Genomic DNA, 19,188 nt, shown 5'->3' with positions numbered 1-19,188 from the left:
AGGAAATGATCTCGGACTGAAGTGACTTGTTAATGGCAAATCCCCACTGACGTGTCCTTATCTTCGAGGTGCTTACATAAGGGCTGACTGTTTTGTTCTGGTGTCTTTCCAAGAACTGAAGTATTAGGTTCAGCACTGTGTCATTTCTAGGATCCTCCTTTCTCTCTAGTTTTACAGATTGCTGCGTTCACCCATTGCTGTTTATGAAAAGCCTCATCTTTCCTTCAACAGTTTTCACAGATAATTACTAATGGCTCTGAAATAGTTTCAGCATGGTCCTAAATTGTTCAAAGGCAAACTTTGCCAGGCTCAAGTGAAACCCCTTAGCTGTTCTCTTTCTTTCCTTGCCTCCTGTCCATCTACTCTGTTGCTTACATTCTGTCTGAAAACAGGTGATTTAAGAGTGTCTGCTGAACAGGTTAGTGGCCTACTGTGTCACTGCAAAGGGCTTATCATGTTGCTCGGTGCAGGTAGAAAAACAGCCATGTGCTGCCTTGCTAGAATGGCTGAGGAACTGTGGGAGAGCTCTGAGGCCAGAACAAGAAGAAACAGTGTCATGAGTAAGAAGGAGGAGATAGTGGAAGAGTTAAAAAGTGGGGGTGTCACAGAGGAAGCGTTTTGTTGAGGAAGTTATTCTGACAGTAGGGCAAAGACCAGAGGATGGAAGGTGACAGTGTCTGTATCTGTGCATATTAAAATGTTGATATCTCTGAACACAGCGGTGTCTTAGAGAATTTATTTGCTTTGAAAACAGAAGTAATGTCTTCAGTGTAACCTGGTTGTAAGGACCTGTGAGAAGGCAGTGCTACTGATGACTGTTGTGGACCTGAGGTTCTGGGGCCAGTTCACAAGAAACAGACTGGCTTCAACCTGTGTATGGTGTGAGATAGCTCTGACCAGCTCATGTGTTTTGAGAGCTGTTAAGATATTAAGATATTTCAGTTTATTTTTGCTAAAAAGTACTGTCAATCACAGCTTGATCGAGAATGACAATGTATACAGTACAGAACTGTTCTGATTCCATCTTTTATCCCCTGCTTTCCTTGGAGGATGTGTGAAGCTCAGTCCTATAACTCTTCTTTGTGAATATTCAGACCTGAATAGGACCCACTGAGGGACAAGACTTGGATGGATCTCTGACTCAAAGGAGCTTATATTTGAACACTTTGGCTTAGTTACAGAATCTACTCAGCTATATGAAGCCTCATTTATTCTACTTTTCTCCTTGTCAGGATGAACTGCACGAAGTAACATCTTTCTCTTCCTCTTGTTCTTGGTCTTTCTAAAGAGATCTACCTACACCCTGATTAAAATATCGCTATCTGACCAACTAGAAAGAATATTTAGCTTATTTTCTGTGGTCAGTTCTTGTGAAGAAAGCTTGGCAAGTCAACACCCTTTAACAAAAACTGTCAGGTACAACAGGCTGGTTTCAGTTTTCTTGGATTATTTGTGTCATCAGCTTTCTAAGAGTTAATTACAGTGCATGATCTTGTTACTGAGAACAGTGAAACTGATTCGTTTATCTGCTAAACAAAGAGCTTTGTAGTTTCTTCTTCTTGCTGTTTTCGTAGCTTTGCTTTATACTGTCAGTGTGTGACTTGTTTTGATTTATTCCATTATTACTTGCCATGCAGCCTGCACTGTAGCGGTCATTACTAACCAGGGGCATCAGAAGGATGGCAGATACTATGGCATTTGCAAGACAGATACACTTTTACTTTTGTTCTTGAAAAATCAGAAATCAGTAACATGAGTAAGTAATGACTGCAGTCATTTTCTTGTCTGTGAACACTTCCTGCGCAGTTGCACTTTTCCATTCTAACTGGGGCAGTTTATCGGTTGTTGGTACAGAGAGCAATCAAAACATTGTTAAATGCAAGATACTGGACAAAATGAAAAATGTGTTTGTGAAAAGGGAGGGGCAATCATTTCTTTTTTCTTCACTTTGCTCCTAGACCAGCTATCTTGACTGTAGCTGCTGTCAGAGGGTGAAAGGGTACTTGATTAGCGGAATGGCATATTCTTCTCACATGTTACTAAAAAAAACAAACCCAACAAAACAAACCCAAGCACCTCACAGTGCTTGGTGTTTTCTGTTGTAAGCTGAGCTGCAGAATGAATTTAATAAAAATTCTGTGCATTAATATATGATTTGTTTTCATAGCATGCTGCTCCTGAATACATTTGCCACTGAGAAAATGCCTGTTTGTAAATAGCATAAACATATTTGCTTTTGAAATCACAGAATCTTAGAATTTGTAGAGTTGGAAGGGATCCTTACAGGGCATCTAGTCCAGCTACCCTGCAGTGAACAGGGACAGCCACAGCCAGATCAAGTTGTTCAGAGCCCTGTCCATTGTGACCTTGAATATCTCCAGGGATTGGGCATCCACCTCTTTGGACAATCCGTTCCTGTGCCTCACCACTCTCATTACAAAATACTTTTTCCTTACATCCAGCCTAAATCTCTCCTCCTAGGAAAGAGGAAAAACAAAATTCCTGATTGCCATTTCTCAGATCAGTATATATTTAGGATTCCTACTGAAATCTCAATGCATTTTGAAGCCACAATCAGCCTAAGCTGATACACATGGTTATCGCATGGAATACATGTGGGTGTTGTGACAGGAGATGCTTATAGTTTTCAATACTCATCATTTTGGTACCTGGTTTCTGCTTCATTCTCCACTACCGAGTCTCTCCCAGGAAAGAATGATTGCCTGCTGAGCTTCTTGTTGTCTAAATTTGTCTCCTAAGGCCTGGGCTCACTACTTGGATGAAGCAAATTGTGTCCACTTAGGGAAGCCCCAGACATCTCCCATTATCTCACTAGCTCCCAGAGAGGAGCCACTTGATTATAAATTGCCACCTGCAAGCTGTTTGGAAGTGCCCAATGTTTAAAAGGGTGACTAATGCAGTTTTTGGCTACAGGAAATTTTGGGATGTGTATAGCAGATCTGGTATTGTGATGTAAAGACATATTTCTAGGTATGTTTCTTCAACTCCTCTATGTATATATGTTTAATGAATCAGGCTGAAACATTTGGCATTCAGTGAAGCTTAGGGTTGGATCTTCAAAGATATAACTTTCTCAAATCCTCAGTTTAGGAATTAGGCACCTCAAAATATATGGAATAAAATGTCAATAATGATGATAACAATACATTTCTGAGCAGTTCTGCCTGGCTGGCAGGCATGCAGGTGGAAGCTCACCAGGAGACTGGAATAGGAGTGGATGCCACATACACTTGTGTGAGATATTTCTGGCACTGCTGTAAGTGAAGCACATTTTATACCTGCTCTCCTTTATTTTAAAAGTATTTCTGGACTAAGCTGTCTCTTTATTATTATTAGGCTTTGTTTTCCTGTGGGATCATAAATACGTGACATGCTGAAAGCATCCACTCTGAGTGCAGCTGGCTGCAGAGGGATTCTGCTGAAGTTATGCCAACACGAGATAGCTCTGTTTATGCCAACAGTGATACCCTGTACCAGGTTTTAGACACAGAACTGTGTCTTTTTTCTTTCCTAAAGAAGAGAAGTGGGACAGAAAAGCATTCTGGCGGTACCTGTGTGCGCGTGTTGGAGGGAGGAAGAGTTTTTTGACCAAATATGTTTAAAGGGAAGGATCAAACTGTTCTTTCTGCAAGTAGGACTAACTGTGAGAAAACTTCACTAAATGCAGTTTCCAGTTTTGATTTCACTTCTTTGTGCTTATGTAAATCTGAAATATGTGTACTGAAGTCACTGAAGCTTCACTGACTTAAATGACTGCAGCATTTACATCAAATGGCCTCCATGGCTCTCTGTGCTGCTGTAAGCAGATACAATTCATAATGGTACATGAGCTAATATCTGCACGGGGCATTCTTTTGTGGATGGTGTGAGATACAGAGACTGTCAATCCAATTCTCATGAATGGAATCTTCTACAGCAACACTGAAGTTAGCAAATTTCCCTTTAGCAGTACTAAAGAAGCTTAGAGATGTCAGAAATTTATTTACAATGTAAAAACAAACCTTTTTGTTGTTATGTATTTAGGTGATATTCCTGTGATTTTTTACACTCCCCAGTTAAGGCATAAAACTGACAATTTTTTAAGCTATTTTGATCTGCTCAAAATGGCCAAATGCTGAGAGGCTCTGTTACTACAAAATTAGCCTTTCTCTTTCTGGTCCAAGGGGCAGGAACAATATTTTATTTGGGTTGTTCTATCTCTAGGGAAATAATAACTTGTGCTTCCACCCTTTGAAGCAGTTGGGGATTTGATGTAACTTTCTGTTAAAGTAACTGTGTTCGACTGAAAGCATTGGATTTACTATATCTAACATTAGATGTGTTTACTGCATCTAACAGTGGTTGCAATGTGTTCGATCAGAGAGTTTTCCTTAGGCAATAGCTAAACACAAAGCCAAATCAAATCAAAGCAGGAATCAAAGTATTTTATGGAAAGCTCTCAGCCTCTTTTCTCCCTCTCTTTCTGTAATTAATAGATTTTATTATTATTCTAGTGAGTCTTCTCTCACTGAAAATAGCATTACCACATTGTCAAATATACGCTTCCTAGGAGAAAAGCTTAAGTCCAAGCCTGCTATTTATTAATCTTCCTCCTTTATAAAAGTAGGTAGTATGTATCCAGTACTGATTCTTCAAGAGTGCTAAGTTCATGTGTGGTAGTTCCTTGCACTTGTGAGATCTAAAATGCGTAACACTTAGCATATCCAACAGGCCTGTGCAGATGCCAGATAAACAATCTATTATATAAAAACAATTATACTTTATAAAATTGGCACTTAATTATGATTACGTTTAATCATGAGGTAGGAGGAGGTGTATTTTTCCAGTTACAAACTTATTTACTGATTAAGTTGGCAAATAGTTAAACTTGACTGACTACTTGCAGGAAAAGAAATTCATTGTAAATGCTTTCATGGGTGTAGAAATAAACAAAAAGAAATCTGTGGTTAGTCAGATTCGTATTTCGTAAATAATATCCTTTGCAAGAACAGCAGAAAGATAAAACCTGACCTGAAGCTTTGATAAGGGGTGGTTAAACGACTTCTATTTCTACAAAGCTGTTCCAATAAGATAAAGTAAGAAGCAAACATTATACACATAGTAGTCAATAAACAGCAAGTTGGCTTCAGTGTGGCAGCAGGGGTTTTTATGACACAGGCTCACGTTGTCGGCTCCAAGCCAAGAACTTTGGTGTAACACAGAACAGTGAACGCAAATCAACCTCTGCTAATATGACTACAGAGAGGGGCCGTAGCACTTAGAATAACCCCAAACAGAGAAACACGGGCCAACTGTTCAATTTCTTTATGCTTGTCACTAGTCTTGGCCAAAGTTAGGCTAAAGCCAGGTATGACACTAAAAGCTAGAAACACTAATGGTGTTTGGCTGCTTGACTATTCTGTTTGTGCTTGGAATTTTAATGACATGTCATAGATACGAGAAGCTATGTACATAACATACACAAGGCACTGTGAAGAGCATCCTACCAGCATCCTTTACTGATTTGTGGTGCTCCTTGTCCAGCAGACACTATACACAAGGTCAAGTTTCTGTTTTTAATTGCAATAATATTTTTATATTCCAGAAATGTCTTGGCATATAAAAATAGCCCATCATTGCTTCTCAATTTTGTCACCTTGTTGCTTTTCCATTTTAGGTGCAGTCTCATTTTTGTTTTAGGACAGCCTTTATTGGAGGAATAGTTAAGGACAGATGCTTTTGGATCTTTGTGGGAATGACATACTGCTGGAAAGAAGACCAGGTACCATCAAGTGCAGCATCAAAGCATAAGAATTGGAAGAGATAGTTCTCTGATACAATAAAAACTGTGTTGTAATCAATCCCTGGAACCCTGAAATAATGGAAAGCTCACTGACTTCCTGTGAATATCTGAGGAAGAAGGGGCTTCACCCAGGTGGAAGGCATGCCCTTCCATTGAAAGTAGTGATTCTAGATTTTGTTCCAGAAATAAGAGTGTTTTGAAGGCTTTCAGAATGAATACTTTTCCTGGTGGGCTGCCAGAACTCAGTTGTGCCTTCCTTTGCAACATGTGACTTTGCCCCAGAGCACAAAGAGAGAGAACTTCTCTGGTGTTGAATTGCTTTCTGGAGCTTTTTTCCTGAGCACCGAAGGAGAAAGCAAAGGATATTCACATTTTTAGAAGTTCAGATTTAAAGAAAAAACATTTCCTAAGACTGATATGCTTGTACTGCTACCATTACAGTGTCAGTAATAACTGCAAGAGCTTTGTCCTTTCAGCCTTCCTTGGCCCCCAGAGCCATGCATTGAATAGGAGCAAAGACAGATTTAATTGCTATCTGAACAGGCACAGGATGTTAATTTGGCAGCTTGACAGGCCTCCGATAGGCCGGGATTTTAAATTCCCGTTGTACGTGATCTCATTATACTTTGCATATATACGGGGAAATGTAGCAATGGGTGGAAGGGACAGAAGGTCAGGATATTAACTGGTAATGCTTAAACAGCCTTTGTAGTTGCAAGAATGCATTCAGCACTGTAAAACTGGGTGAGGCTGGGAAAGATAATTTAAACTATGTGGAATGCTATTATAATGTGCTGATGTCTGTGCACCAGCTCAAATATTTGTCGAAGTCCATGTAGATACGGTGAAAAGATGCTAATTTGACCCATGACATTTTGATTTACTTGAACATACATTGATTTAATAACAAAAAAGTTTGATAGTAACAAGCAAAAAAGAGACTGTTAATAATAATTCATTTCAAAGCTATAAATTCTTATAGATTAATTTGTCTTAAAAAATATATGTATAAAAATCAAAGAATATTTCCAAATATTGACTGCATCTGTATCAGTAAGTTTGGTTTATGCACAGCACAGATAAGGAGGGCAGTTACGTGGTCCTATGAGCAGTGAGTTATGCATGGGCTGAGCTGCTACGGTTATTGAAAGGAGTCTGAATACTGTCTAGTGAGTGCCTTGTCAAAGCTCATTGACTGAGAAATGTTCTTGGGTGTGGGCACACACCAAGCTGTGTTACAGGAGCCTGCTGGCTGGACTACGGGAACTGGTGGTGTGTGTGGTCTGTGCTTACCCCAGGGAATGGAAGGTGTTACCTGAAGCTGCTCACTGAGCACCCTGCAGATGGGTTGACAGGCTCTTGGGTGGTATGGCACAGTGTCAGGTCACTTTCAGTCATCTCCCAGCCTCCTGGTGTGCTTGTCACTGCAACTAATTGGCCCACTGCTATGGACTACGTTTGGATGGTCTTTAACCTTCAGATTATTTCATAAAATCATAGCATGGCTTAGGATGAAAAGGATGTTAAAGATCATTGAACTCCAATCCCCTAACATGGGTAAGGTTGCCCAGGGCTCCATCCAACCCGGCCTTGAACCAAATGGGGAAGCCACAGCTTCTCTGGACAGCCTGTGCCAGGGCCTCACCACCTGTTATTCCCTAGCTACCTATATATACCAGATGCCTTTAAAAAGGTGGGGATGTAGATTTCAGACTTAGTGAGAAATGCATGTGCTGTATAGTCACTTGAACCCTTTTCCTGTGTCCCTTTCAAAGTCTGGGTTTAAGTAAAGAATGTTGTTTCTTCCGTTGTACATGAAGTCTACATCCCCTCTGCAGTGTGTATTTGCAACCCCTAAATCCCCCTCAGTGGGCACTGCTGACATTCCTCCTCCTTGGCCCTATTAAGCATAACTGTCAACACTGGAGGAGCATCACCACATTATTGAGCCCCTCTCTGCTTCAGAGGAGAGCACGGGCAGCATTTGCTGTGTCCTTACTTAGCATGTTTTCCCAGCTTTGCTCTCTGTGCTGCAGTGACTACATAGATGTTTCCTGTGGTGGGCTGTAAGAGGCAGTACAGACCAACAGGACTAAGAAATCCAAGAGTCCTTTCCCAGGCAGCAGTACGATGTCTTACTAGAGCTTTTGCATGGCAAGACACGTAGGAAATGAGTGCTGTAGGACTGGTTGAAGGCTCTGGTGGCTGGGATTTCTGGATGGTGGAGCTCAAATAAGCGGTTACCTCAAGAACTAGGGATTGCTCTTACCAGGTTGGGTCTTGTAGTACCTGTACTATCTGCTGTCAGAGTATCTCCAGAGACTACTTGGTTTCTGCTGTCTTATTTTAGTAACACAGTCTAGACTTTGTTACCAGAAATCATGCTTGGGCCTGTTAACAAAGGTAATTTGAGTTGGCAAAGATTTATAGTATGTATCTTGCTTGAGGACTGGAGCAAGGATAGAAGGAACGGCCTTTGACTTGCCCCAGCCTTACTGCTCGAAAAATCCATGCTGCCAGTGCTGAGTCACCTCCTTTTCATCCTGAGATCTTGGAGTTCCTGTAGAATCCAAGGGTTAGTTCTACATTCATGTAGAAACAGAAATGGCGTGGAAGGCACTAAGGCTCACGCCAGCAGCATGTGCAGGGCTGCCATCAAAGCTGAGAAGCGTGGACTGACATTCTTAGGACCAGAGTTAAAGTGAGCTCAAGTTTAGAGGCTGTATCCAGGACAAAGAGAGTGGAAGAGCTGCTTTCTGTGGTGCTCAGTCAGCATTACAAGCAAAGAACAACACATCTCTTGTATAGCAAGGCCTGCTGGCTTGGGGCACGATGCTGCTGCTGAAATCACTGGCAGCTGCAGTGGCTAGAGTGCCTTTTCATCATGCAGCCCTTTTGCTCTTTGCTGAGCATCATGACAATCCATATGTTTCTCTCCTTCAGGCTAGACAGTGGAAATCCAGACACTGTGAGCATGCATAATGTAGCGGTGTCCAACCCAGCAGTAGCACAACTGTTGTGTACTTCACAACTCATTTATTTATTTATCTTTATTTATTTTTTGCTATGAATCACTACGAGTATTGGCAATAGCAATAGGTATGGTCACCGAGGGTATTGTTATTGATGTGCACAGCTCACTGTCTGAGAATGACTGCTTTGCCCTTTATTGGATCTAGGATATGTCATTTTTATTACATCACATCTCCAGCTTTGTTCTGTACTTGTACAATATCTAGCACAGACACAGCCTGTGCTTCAGAGAGTACAGTCACATAAACAAGTCTTGCAAATGGGCAGGATAAGTAAACCAAAGGGATGCTTTTGATCCATGTTTATAGAAAATCGTCATGGCAGGTCAACAGTTTCACCCATATTAATTGCAGGGAGACTGGCAGAAGAATACGATAGCTAAGGGAATGCTGATGGAAAGCTTCTGCTAAATGTGAGATGCTGCAAGGGGAAAGCAAAAGATTCCTGTTCAAAGATTTAATAGTGGGACAGAAGAGTCTGATGTGATGGTTGAACTGGAGATGAGACTAAAGGTGTATTTCTGCAGCAGCTGATGTACTGGGGGACCAAGCCTGTCAAAACTTGACTCCGACTGATTTTCAACTGCCTTAATTCCCTGAGCTGGCTCACTGTGTAGCTGCAGAAGCAGCAGTGCTAGCACAAGAGAGGGAAATGATAGTGTGCAGAGGGGAGCAGGACTGCAGCAGCCCAGATTCCAGAGAAAACTGCCCAACCATGGGATCACACAACAGCCTTCAGAAGCAGAGTGAGAAGTAATAGGTGTAAGGCAAGGAGTATCACTACTTATGAGCATATTGCTATGAGCTCTGCAAACAATTGATACGATCTTGTTTTCTGGGACTAGTTTTGAACAGAATACTTCAGCGGTGGAAATAAATTGTTGGGCGTACTCCCATATACAACAGAACTCAAAACTTAGTTGTAGCCATAAGAAGCAAGATTGCAACTTGTCCCTGGCCTCGACATTTTGAGAGGGCAGTGATATAATAAGCTGCTTGAGATATTCTGGGTGTAGCTTTGTAGAAGGAAAAATCTTTTCCCTCTGGTTATGTAGCAGTCAGAAGTGTTTGATCACTGTTGTTCCTGCTCTGAGACTCTGATGGAATTTATCACTGCTGTCACAAAGCTGTCTTTTGAAGGAGTTTTCTTCATTCACACTATGGGACTTCTCCAAAAATACTATTGGCAAAATAATTTTATTCCAGATAAAAAATGGAAAGAGAGAAAGCCAAATATGTTCTCCTAAGCTAATAATTCTGGCTCTGCAATGAATTGTTTTCTAAATAACATAAGTCCTTGCAGTCGGCTCTGAGCAGTGCCAGAGTTCTTCGGGGAGTTATTCTAAACTCTAGTCCTCAGCAAAGTAAGCTTTCCTACAGCCAAGTATTAGAGTTAACCTCCAAGCTTTATTTTTATCTACAGTTTTCTTGGCAAATCATGAAGATTATGTTTGGCATTTTATTTCTAGCTACAACCTTCTATCTTTGGTTTGTGTTACACTTCGCAGAGCTTAGAGCTTATACAGGGTTTTGGGTGTGTGATATAGATTCTAATAAGTTTCTATATGACCTACTTTAGAAGCTTAAACAAAGAAAGCCACATCCTGTGCTGGAAGATTGGAGCAGAGCTTTGCTGAAGCGATGTTAGTATTGAATAAATGATGATTTTTTAATATTGTTTTGTTTTTCTTTCAAATAAAACTGTAATAGAGAAGAAGGCGAAGAGCTAATTTATTATTGAACTGCAACACACCAGTAACACTGAAATATCTTGGAGAATGTAAGTGCTAGAGGCCCTAACAATGTTATTATTATGTATATTTACTCTGAGAAATCAAATCCTAGATACTTTGTTTATGCAGACAGTTTTACTATGCAAGGGTTCTGGAATGTGTTTCTCTGTATCTATCATAATAACTTTATAATATAAAGGGCAATAAGTTTGCATAATGATGGCAAGACTTTATGTTCCTATTGTACCTTGCAATGATGGAACATAAAGTATGTTGCAGATACTGGTTGTACTGAGTCAAAACTAAATGTGCAAACCTGATTTCTACATTTGCTGATGTAAATGTAAGTTTAAGCAGGAGTGATTATGAGTGAAATTACCAAAAGCACTCAAATCCATAGTACAGAGATGAAGATAAAAAGAGTTGTCTCTGAGTACTTTTGCTTTGCCAGAATAATACAAATGAAAGGTTAAGACAAAAACTAATGTGGAGATAAGTTGGAATACCAAACAAGTGATGGTGCCTGCTGTCTTCAAAGTCAGCAAGGTAGTGGCAGTTTTAAACTGAAAGGAGTCTCCTGAAGTTTGCTAAATAAATCTATTTTAAATCCAGAAATTGGGACGGAATGAAATAACTGTTTCCTGGCTGTAAATGGCCATTTCCTTAAAATACAAACAAGAGAGAAAACATTGGCAACTGTCTTAGAGTATGTCTATATGGACTGTTACTCTGAGAAGTGATCAGAACTATCAGAGTGCCATGCTAGCACACCAATGTGGTTCTCAGTTCAGAAAGGCCTCACATCTGATCAGCTCAGAGTGAAGGCAGAATTCTCTGTAATCTATATGAAGATATCTGTTTTGTTTGTTTGTTTGTTTTTCCTCTTCTGCTTGTGTGTGCTTTTGGGAGGATATGCTACTGTTGCTTAGGGTGTAACATAGACACATTGATACAGGTGTGGTGAAGCCAGGTAGCTAAAATGACTTGTAAAGCTGCAAATCTTTAGTAAGGAAGACTTCTGCTCAGCATATTTATTGTCCAGGGAAGAATGAGAGAATGGCAAACACAGTATTGGCCTTTTTCTATGCCTTCTACTTACAGATCAATATGTTCTTCTGTCATGGTTTTGTAATGTTGCTGTCAATATTCCACATCATAGTACAGCACAGCTGGAGATGTAGGAATTGGCTTAGTGCTACAGAGTGAATTTTGTGCAGATGAGAGTCTGTAGTGGCCAAGCCCCATTGGTCACCTCTGTCCTCAAGAAAAGCTAGTCACTTAATTGGAGGAATGAAATGACAGAGGGTTAGAAGATGAAGTGCAATATGTTGAAAGTTAATGAGAAATGGATATTGGCTGTTTCTTAAAACCTAATTGGGAGCTCATACTTCTTCAGTTACAAGGCAGTGAATTTATAAACAAAAGGCAGTTGGCTCAGCAAAAATATCAGTCAATTCAAATACAAGTCAAGGTCAATTTGTATACTGGCAGTTCTTGAGCAGGGTGGTCAGAATACAACCTTCAGAGTAAGAGACCTCTGCACTGGCTAATGAGAACTGGAAGGATGTGTTAGGAGAAAGATTATACTAGAACTGTTTTATTTCCTACGTACATGTATCTTCTTTTGCTAAGACTCTGCTTTGGGCTGGTGTCAGAAGTAGAATATGGAACATAAAGAACCATGATTTGATCCAGCAGTTGTTACTATGGTACGTTTCTTCTTGCAGGTATCCTGAACAATGAGCCCAAACCAGGCATGTGTCCTGCCATGAGTACCTGGCGGAGGAGAACAGGTTTAGTACTTCATGCTGGGAATACTATAGAGAACACAACTGTAAACAAAATAAGCGTGAGTTTGGTATGAGATCTGACTTGAAATGAGGTCTTGAGTTAATTTCAAGAGAGGTTCCTAATTTCTTCCAAGTTTGGCTATTTGAAGTCTAAATTCTCACATGTGCACTAAGTAAAGAACTTAGATTTTCTTAAGTTTTTGAGTATGTGCAGTAACTCATTTGGCATACCTGTCAGTTTGTTCACTAACATAACGTAGAGTTACAAAGTATTTTGGGACAGGTAGTCCAGTTTAAAAGATGTAAATAATTATTGGTGTCTTGTAAATCTTTTCCTAATCCTAATATCAATTGATCAGTGAAAGAAAAAACAAAACAAGGCACATCTGACAAAAAATAGCCACATTTTACCAATGCTGAAAATCCAGGTGGTCTCACTCAATAGTTTTAATTCTTTGCTAGACAAGAGTGTGCAGAATAGCAAACCGTTGCTGGACTTTTACACAATACTGTTTTCCAGATCTGTCTGCAACTTGACAGGCAAATTGTTTCGCAATAGTTGCTGAATTAAGGTGAAGTCCATAATTCAGATTTGAAAGTCTTAAATGCAACTTCTCCATAATTGGAAATTCAGTGCCTAGATGTCTGTCAGGGACACAGCTATTTGTATCTTGCCAAAAACAACTTGGTTCACAATCACAAGGGAAAACTTAGCTTCCCAGCTGGCTGATGTGATGTAATCTGACTCCTGCTCAGTTACCAGAGTGCTGCAGGAACATGTGTTCCATTTGTTGACAGAACAATTGTCCTGGATAGCATTTACTTACAGTTCAGTACTTTCATGAATATTAGAAGAACTTAAGTCACATAGCACAGAAAGTGCAGGTAGCACTTTCCATTTTCAGTGTGCTTCTAAGCACACTGCCAACTCCCTCAGTACATCTTCTAGATTTACTAGTGATCTACAAATTGCACAGAGTACAGGCAATTTAGAACTTGGACAGATTGTGTTGTACCTTGCCTTCCTCAGCTGGCCACTCTCATTTCTTCTCACTCTAGCCCTCATAACTTCTTTGTCCAAAGTTGCTTCATGGTGGGATTTATGCCATGGTGATTTCCTTAGTGAAAACAGAAGAAGTGTGGAAGAGGCCTCAGTGACAAGAACAAGAGTGAAGCTGGACAACAGTTCAGGGAATTGCACACCTGTGATCTAACATCTATAGATATTTTTTGCAGACATCCCACCTTTTTGAACAACCTGATGAATGTTTTTCTCATTAAGAACGGGTCACAAGGATCTGGAAAGCAGTAATTTGTTTGCGTTACCTGTTGGTGAGCTGTGAGGAGTTGTCTTTGCTCAGACAGTAATCTCTGGATTTGTGTTGTAATCCCTTTGTTTCCTGAATAACACAGTCAAATTTGCCATCAATTCTTTTTCTTTTCACTTGAAAATCTTATTGTAATAAGTTGTGATGATGTTTGTATGTTCTTTAGAAATCTCAGATAAGAGTCTTGAACTTTATAGAGGCAGCATTTACACGAGGGACTTTGACAGCCATCCCCTCTTGAGGAGGTTACAGCGTCACTAAATCCTAATCTGATTTGCACTAGGGAATACATGCAGCTAATTAGCAGCAATGTCGTCTTAAGGTTAATTACAACAAACTGAAATGTGAGATGTGAATTTGCCTTGTAAATAAGTGTTCCCTTGTATCCATGCTCCTCTATCAGAGCGGGAAAACCAGAGATAGTGGGGATGATAATAAATGCAGCTAGTCTATCTCTTTAAGTGAAGAAGGAAGCAAAGTAGGCCACCCACTTCTTCCTCCGAAATATCACATAGCCGTGTCTAGTGGGACATGTAACATATTTGCATCAGCCATGTCCTTTGGCAACAAACACCTTTTTAACGATCCTTCCTATGCTTAGTAAGAATCAACACTGAAATCTGTTCTCTCTTGGGAGTACTGAAGTGAAAGAGTTGCATCCGTGTCTTACTGAAATCTTCTTGCCAACTCTCTGATCTTCTTGCTTAATTCCTCATCTGCAATAAAGGTTTCCCAACTCTTGGGTAGAAAATAGAAGCAGATAGTGTTATCCCTGTATATATCCTGGTATGAGCTGGAAATGGCAAGCTATAACAGACGCAATAATATTCAGTATAACACTTCATTTCAAGCTATAATTAGATAATATTTTATAATTTGCTTTACTATAATAATTTATTTAAATATTAAAGGATTGTGACTTCAATGTGTAGCCATTATCTGTCCCTATGTACCCATCTTCTCAAAAGCTAAGATACCTCAAATCTAGAAATATATTCTGGCTTAGTTGCTGATTGGAAAGTAAACACCACAACAGTGGTTTGAAAACTCTGCACACAGCAAATATACTTCAGGATAGTCATGATTACAGAAATATAATGTCTTTTAATATATATATCTTTTCTAGCCCAGTTATACAGTATTTTGGAAACAAAAGTTAACATATTGATAGTATGCTGAGTGAAGAATAGATCTATTGATACACTTGTGTATTTACACTGATTACTGAAAGAAAGGAAAATGATGCTAATGCATTTTTAAAGGTATACTCACCAAATCTTGCGTGAAGTCCTCACAGTATGATGTTGTAAGGCAGAAATGTCAACTCTGAAGACATTTATTATTTAAATAATTGACATGTAGTTAATCGGGCGTTTTGGAACTGAGTCCAGAGGGTGTCCAAACTCATTTAGAAGTTGGCTTTTCATCACAACAGCTATGATTAAACTCCCTGGGGTGATGGAAGAGAAATTGTGTGGGAAGAGCAGGATCATCTAAAGAGCCTTATGGGAAATGAGATTTAGTGTCCCATATTGCACAATTTACCTCAACTACCTGGAACCTAGGATGTATAAATATCTTCTTTATTTATTTTTTATCATTATTCTATGCATGTGGGGGAAAAAAAGATATATATACCTATATATATATATATATAAAAGCTGACTAATCTTTAATATTCATCCTTGGCTGACAAAAGAGTTAGAATTTCAACTCGAAACCTTAGGGTAGCTACTGCTGTAATAAAGGGTGCTAATTTTTTTGATGATTCGATGGCTTGCATACATGAGGTTAAAATATTGCATAGTGAACCTATACTGACAACAAGGAACAAGTGCAGATGTGAAACGTGTTATACCACAGGATTTGAAAGAGCTTCTTGGAAGAGTTCTCTCCTACTGCAGGCATTTACATGCTAGCACTGTTAAGGACTACTTCAAGGTCTGGCCTAAAAGGAGTACTTTCTTACTTTCTCAAGATTGCCCCAGACCTGTCTCAAAATGGATCCCTAGACTTTCATACTAGTGTTGTCTAGAAACTTCATCTACCCTAAACTGTGCAAATGCTGTCTTTTAAGTTAAACATCCATTCTTTTCTGTGTCCCACAGACAGACCAAAGATTATGGCTGCTGCAGAGCAAAATGATGTGAAGGTGAAATGTCACTAAGGCCTTTTCTGCTGGTAAGATGGACATGGTGATGCTGAGCTGATCATCTAAACCAGGAACAAATAAACATATAATTAAGTCTGGGGTTTTATTTCACTGCTTTTCTGTATTAGAGACTGGAATGTCTTACATTTAGATATTGTAAATAAGAAGGAAAAGAGTAGAAATATATATATATATATATATATATATATATATATAGTTAAAAATCAGCTGCATATTTATTCCATATGTATTGATATATAACTGAAAACCTTCTGTAAAGCCTTCTATTGCTATTGTCAATTGACAAAATCCTTGTTTAAATTACCGTCAGGTATTTATGAGAAGAGCTAATACTAAAGAGGAATAAAGATACCAAAACAGCTGGACACACAGTGAAGATGTTTGGTAGTTTGTTGGAGACCTTTCATATGCTATGTGGCCGTGCATTCTAAAATGGCCAGTCTCTGTTCACCAAAGCAAGTAAAACACTCATTGTCAGAACTCTATAATGATTTAAGTATTGTGACACACTTGAAAATGATTAAGCTGCACATTTTTTTTTCTCTCTCTTTTTTTTTTCCCCAAAGATACACTGAAACTGAAACAAATTTCCCTACACTTAAAGTTGTTATTGAAAGCTATAATTCCTCAAACACAACAGATTTAAGATGTGTATTTATCTTCATGCGGGAGAACAAAGAAACATAAGGATAATCGATCTTTTAGAGACAAGAGAAAGGAGGAGAGAAAATGAAAGGGAAGTGATTTTATTTCCTAAGAAACCTGCCTTGACTTGCTGTACGCCTTTCAAATCTACTTTACTCATCTAAACCTGTAATGATTGAAGTAAGTGACTGTAAGAATGGTGACATCACTGTTTTGTTTACACTGAAATGTCTTTTGAGGGCATCACAACAGAGATGGTTTAAGGACAGGTATTGATTGTGCTTCATCTTTGGAATTTGGTAATTATGATGGTATACCTCAAACATGCTGCACTTGTCCTATAGTCTGCCTTTTTTTCCTGAGCTTTAGATTATAATCTCCTCAGGCCTGTGATTATTTCTTCATAAGCATTTAAAAACCACATAGAACAATAAATCTCCAGCAAAGATACAAGAATAACTCAGCTCTTTGACCATACTAATATACAATAAATATTTAGTCGCAATTTTTGCAGGTTGCTTTTGGTTTTTATTTGATCCTATTGTCCATATGCCTTCTAAGATGGTATGGTATTCATTTGCACAGTTGCCTAAGTTTTTGTTTGTTTTGTTTAGTTACAACACCATTGTTACTGCATTCAACACACATATATGAGAGTTTTAATGAGAGTGTTGAGAGCTTCAATTAATCTTCCATATCATATCCAGTTTTAGACACCTTCAACTCATAATTTTTTTGAGTGTTTAGTGCTTTATGATGCAGATATTCAAAATGCAACATCCTCTAATTTTATTTATTTTAGCTTTATGGAACAGATCCTCCTGGAACCAACCATGAACTCTATCACATGTATCACAAAGACAACAAGCATGTGATCACAAGAGACAGCCAAGCAACCAAGCGACAGGACACTAAAGACACCAACCAAGCGGCAATCCACCAGTCACAAGAAAAACAAGCAGCACCCCCACCACGACACCCCGCGCGCAACAAAAGCAAACGACAGTCGACGCACCGCAACAAAAGTTCAAGCATGGCTTCACCAGGGGAAACGTCCATGACTTAAAAATTCTTGTGCGATTCTTGATGGAGTGACAGGTGTTGGGATGAAGGGGAACGGCGGACGATGTCATTTACCTGGACGAGCAAGGCCTGTTGACATGTCCCCCCATCACCATCCTCATCCGCGCAAACATTGGAGGAGGTGGATTTGTATGAGGCGTGGACAACTGATGGATAGCAATTGTTGAAAGCCCGCAAGACAGAGGGTGTGAAGGTCAATGCTCTTATGTCCAGAGTGACCGAGCGCCCATGGACGTAAACCTCGCGTAACGAACGCACTAGGGCTGCTCCCTCATAAGGGGTCTGTCTTGGGACCTAGCTCATTTAACGATTTCTGATATCTAATTACATCGATGAGGGAAGATGGAAGTGCACCCTCGCAAGCGTTCTGATGACACCAAGCGTGAGTGTGCAGTCGATACGGTGGAGGGGAAACAATGCCATCAGAGTACCTTGGGACAGGCTGGAAAAGCTGGGCTCGGTAACCATAATGAGGTTCAACACGGCAACGTGCAAGGTTCTGCACGTTGGTGCTGTGAGAGTGAACCCCGGGCCACTGACAGGCCTGGAGGAGCTTTTCCCTAGGAGCAGGCTCGGGCTGCGAGAAAAAAGACCTACGGTCCATGATAGATGAAACTCTACACCAGCAAGCCAGCAGTGCGCTCTGGCGCAGCCGAAAGACAAATGGGACTCCCTAGAGGCTTCCATCAGGAGAGCAAAAGTGACGTGCAAGCCACGGGAAACTAAGAAAGATGGTAATGCGATCACTCTCTACCCTCTGCTCTTAGTTTGAAGAGACCCCCATCTAGGCAACAGTTACTCGTGTCCACGTGTGGAAGCCCTCAGTACCAAAAAAGACTATGGAGACTTTGGAAAGTCCAGAGCGACGAGGCCAACAAAGATGATCAGCGCTGCCAACGGCACCACTCTCCCCGTAATGAAAGACAGGCACTGAGCGGTTGGTTCTGTTACAGCCTGGACAGAACACGAGGACCGTCTTGCGGGCACCACGGTGACCTCATTGCCAGCTTTCCGAGTACCTGCCAAGGAACTTCACTCCAGGAAGGGAGTCAACTCGTCGAAAAGGCTGATAATAGCAGACTATGCCGCGAACCATAGGTTTTAAGTGACAGGAGGTAAAGCATTTAGTTGGATTATAGCGGAAACCGAGGATGCTCCTTCCCAACTCCAAGCCCAAGCAGGGTGTTAGGTCCTGGAACAGAACTTGCCCAGTTTGACTGGTTGTGATTAGCCCTCCTTGAAGTGTTCAAAAAGACCAGGTATGGTGACGGGGCCTGGCAACACTGATCTGTAAAGGCGTATGTGTTGTTGCTGTCCTGCTAGCAGGGGGTTGAAAGCTACATGATCGCTGATGTCCTTCCAACCCGGGTAATTCTGTGATTCTGTGATTCTGTGATTTGCAAACATATTTGCCTTTTCACAGTTTGGAGCAGGCACCTGGAACATAAAGAATGCACAACTTAGCTGACTGTGTAACAGCAAGTTTCATTTTTGAAACTGTGATGTAGGAAGTACATTGGCAGTGGTCAATCTCAGTTTAAATGACCTTCCTTTTAGCTTTCAGTCCTGAGACTCTTCAGCTTTTCTGCTACATTCTTCTC

The 19,188-nt window shown here is 40.2% G+C and overlaps 1 long non-coding RNA gene across 1 annotated transcript; it reads left to right on the top strand.

Moving 5' to 3' along the window:
- The first annotated feature begins 10,078 nt into the window (after positions 1–10,078).
- LOC107309255 lies at positions 10,079–17,248 on the top strand. Its single transcript, XR_001553135.2, has 4 exons — positions 10,079–10,615; positions 12,296–12,361; positions 15,795–15,867; positions 16,426–17,248. It is a non-coding gene; the product is annotated as an uncharacterized LOC107309255 (long non-coding RNA).
- The last annotated feature ends 1,940 nt before the right edge of the window (positions 17,249–19,188 follow it).

Source organism: Coturnix japonica, chromosome 2 (assembly GCF_001577835.2).
Source record: "Coturnix japonica isolate 7356 chromosome 2, Coturnix japonica 2.1, whole genome shotgun sequence".
In the NCBI taxonomy this organism is placed as follows: domain Eukaryota; kingdom Metazoa; phylum Chordata; class Aves; order Galliformes; family Phasianidae; genus Coturnix; species Coturnix japonica.
The sequence above is the reverse complement of the archived record's forward strand: the minus strand, read 5'-3'. Positions and strand labels throughout refer to the sequence as shown.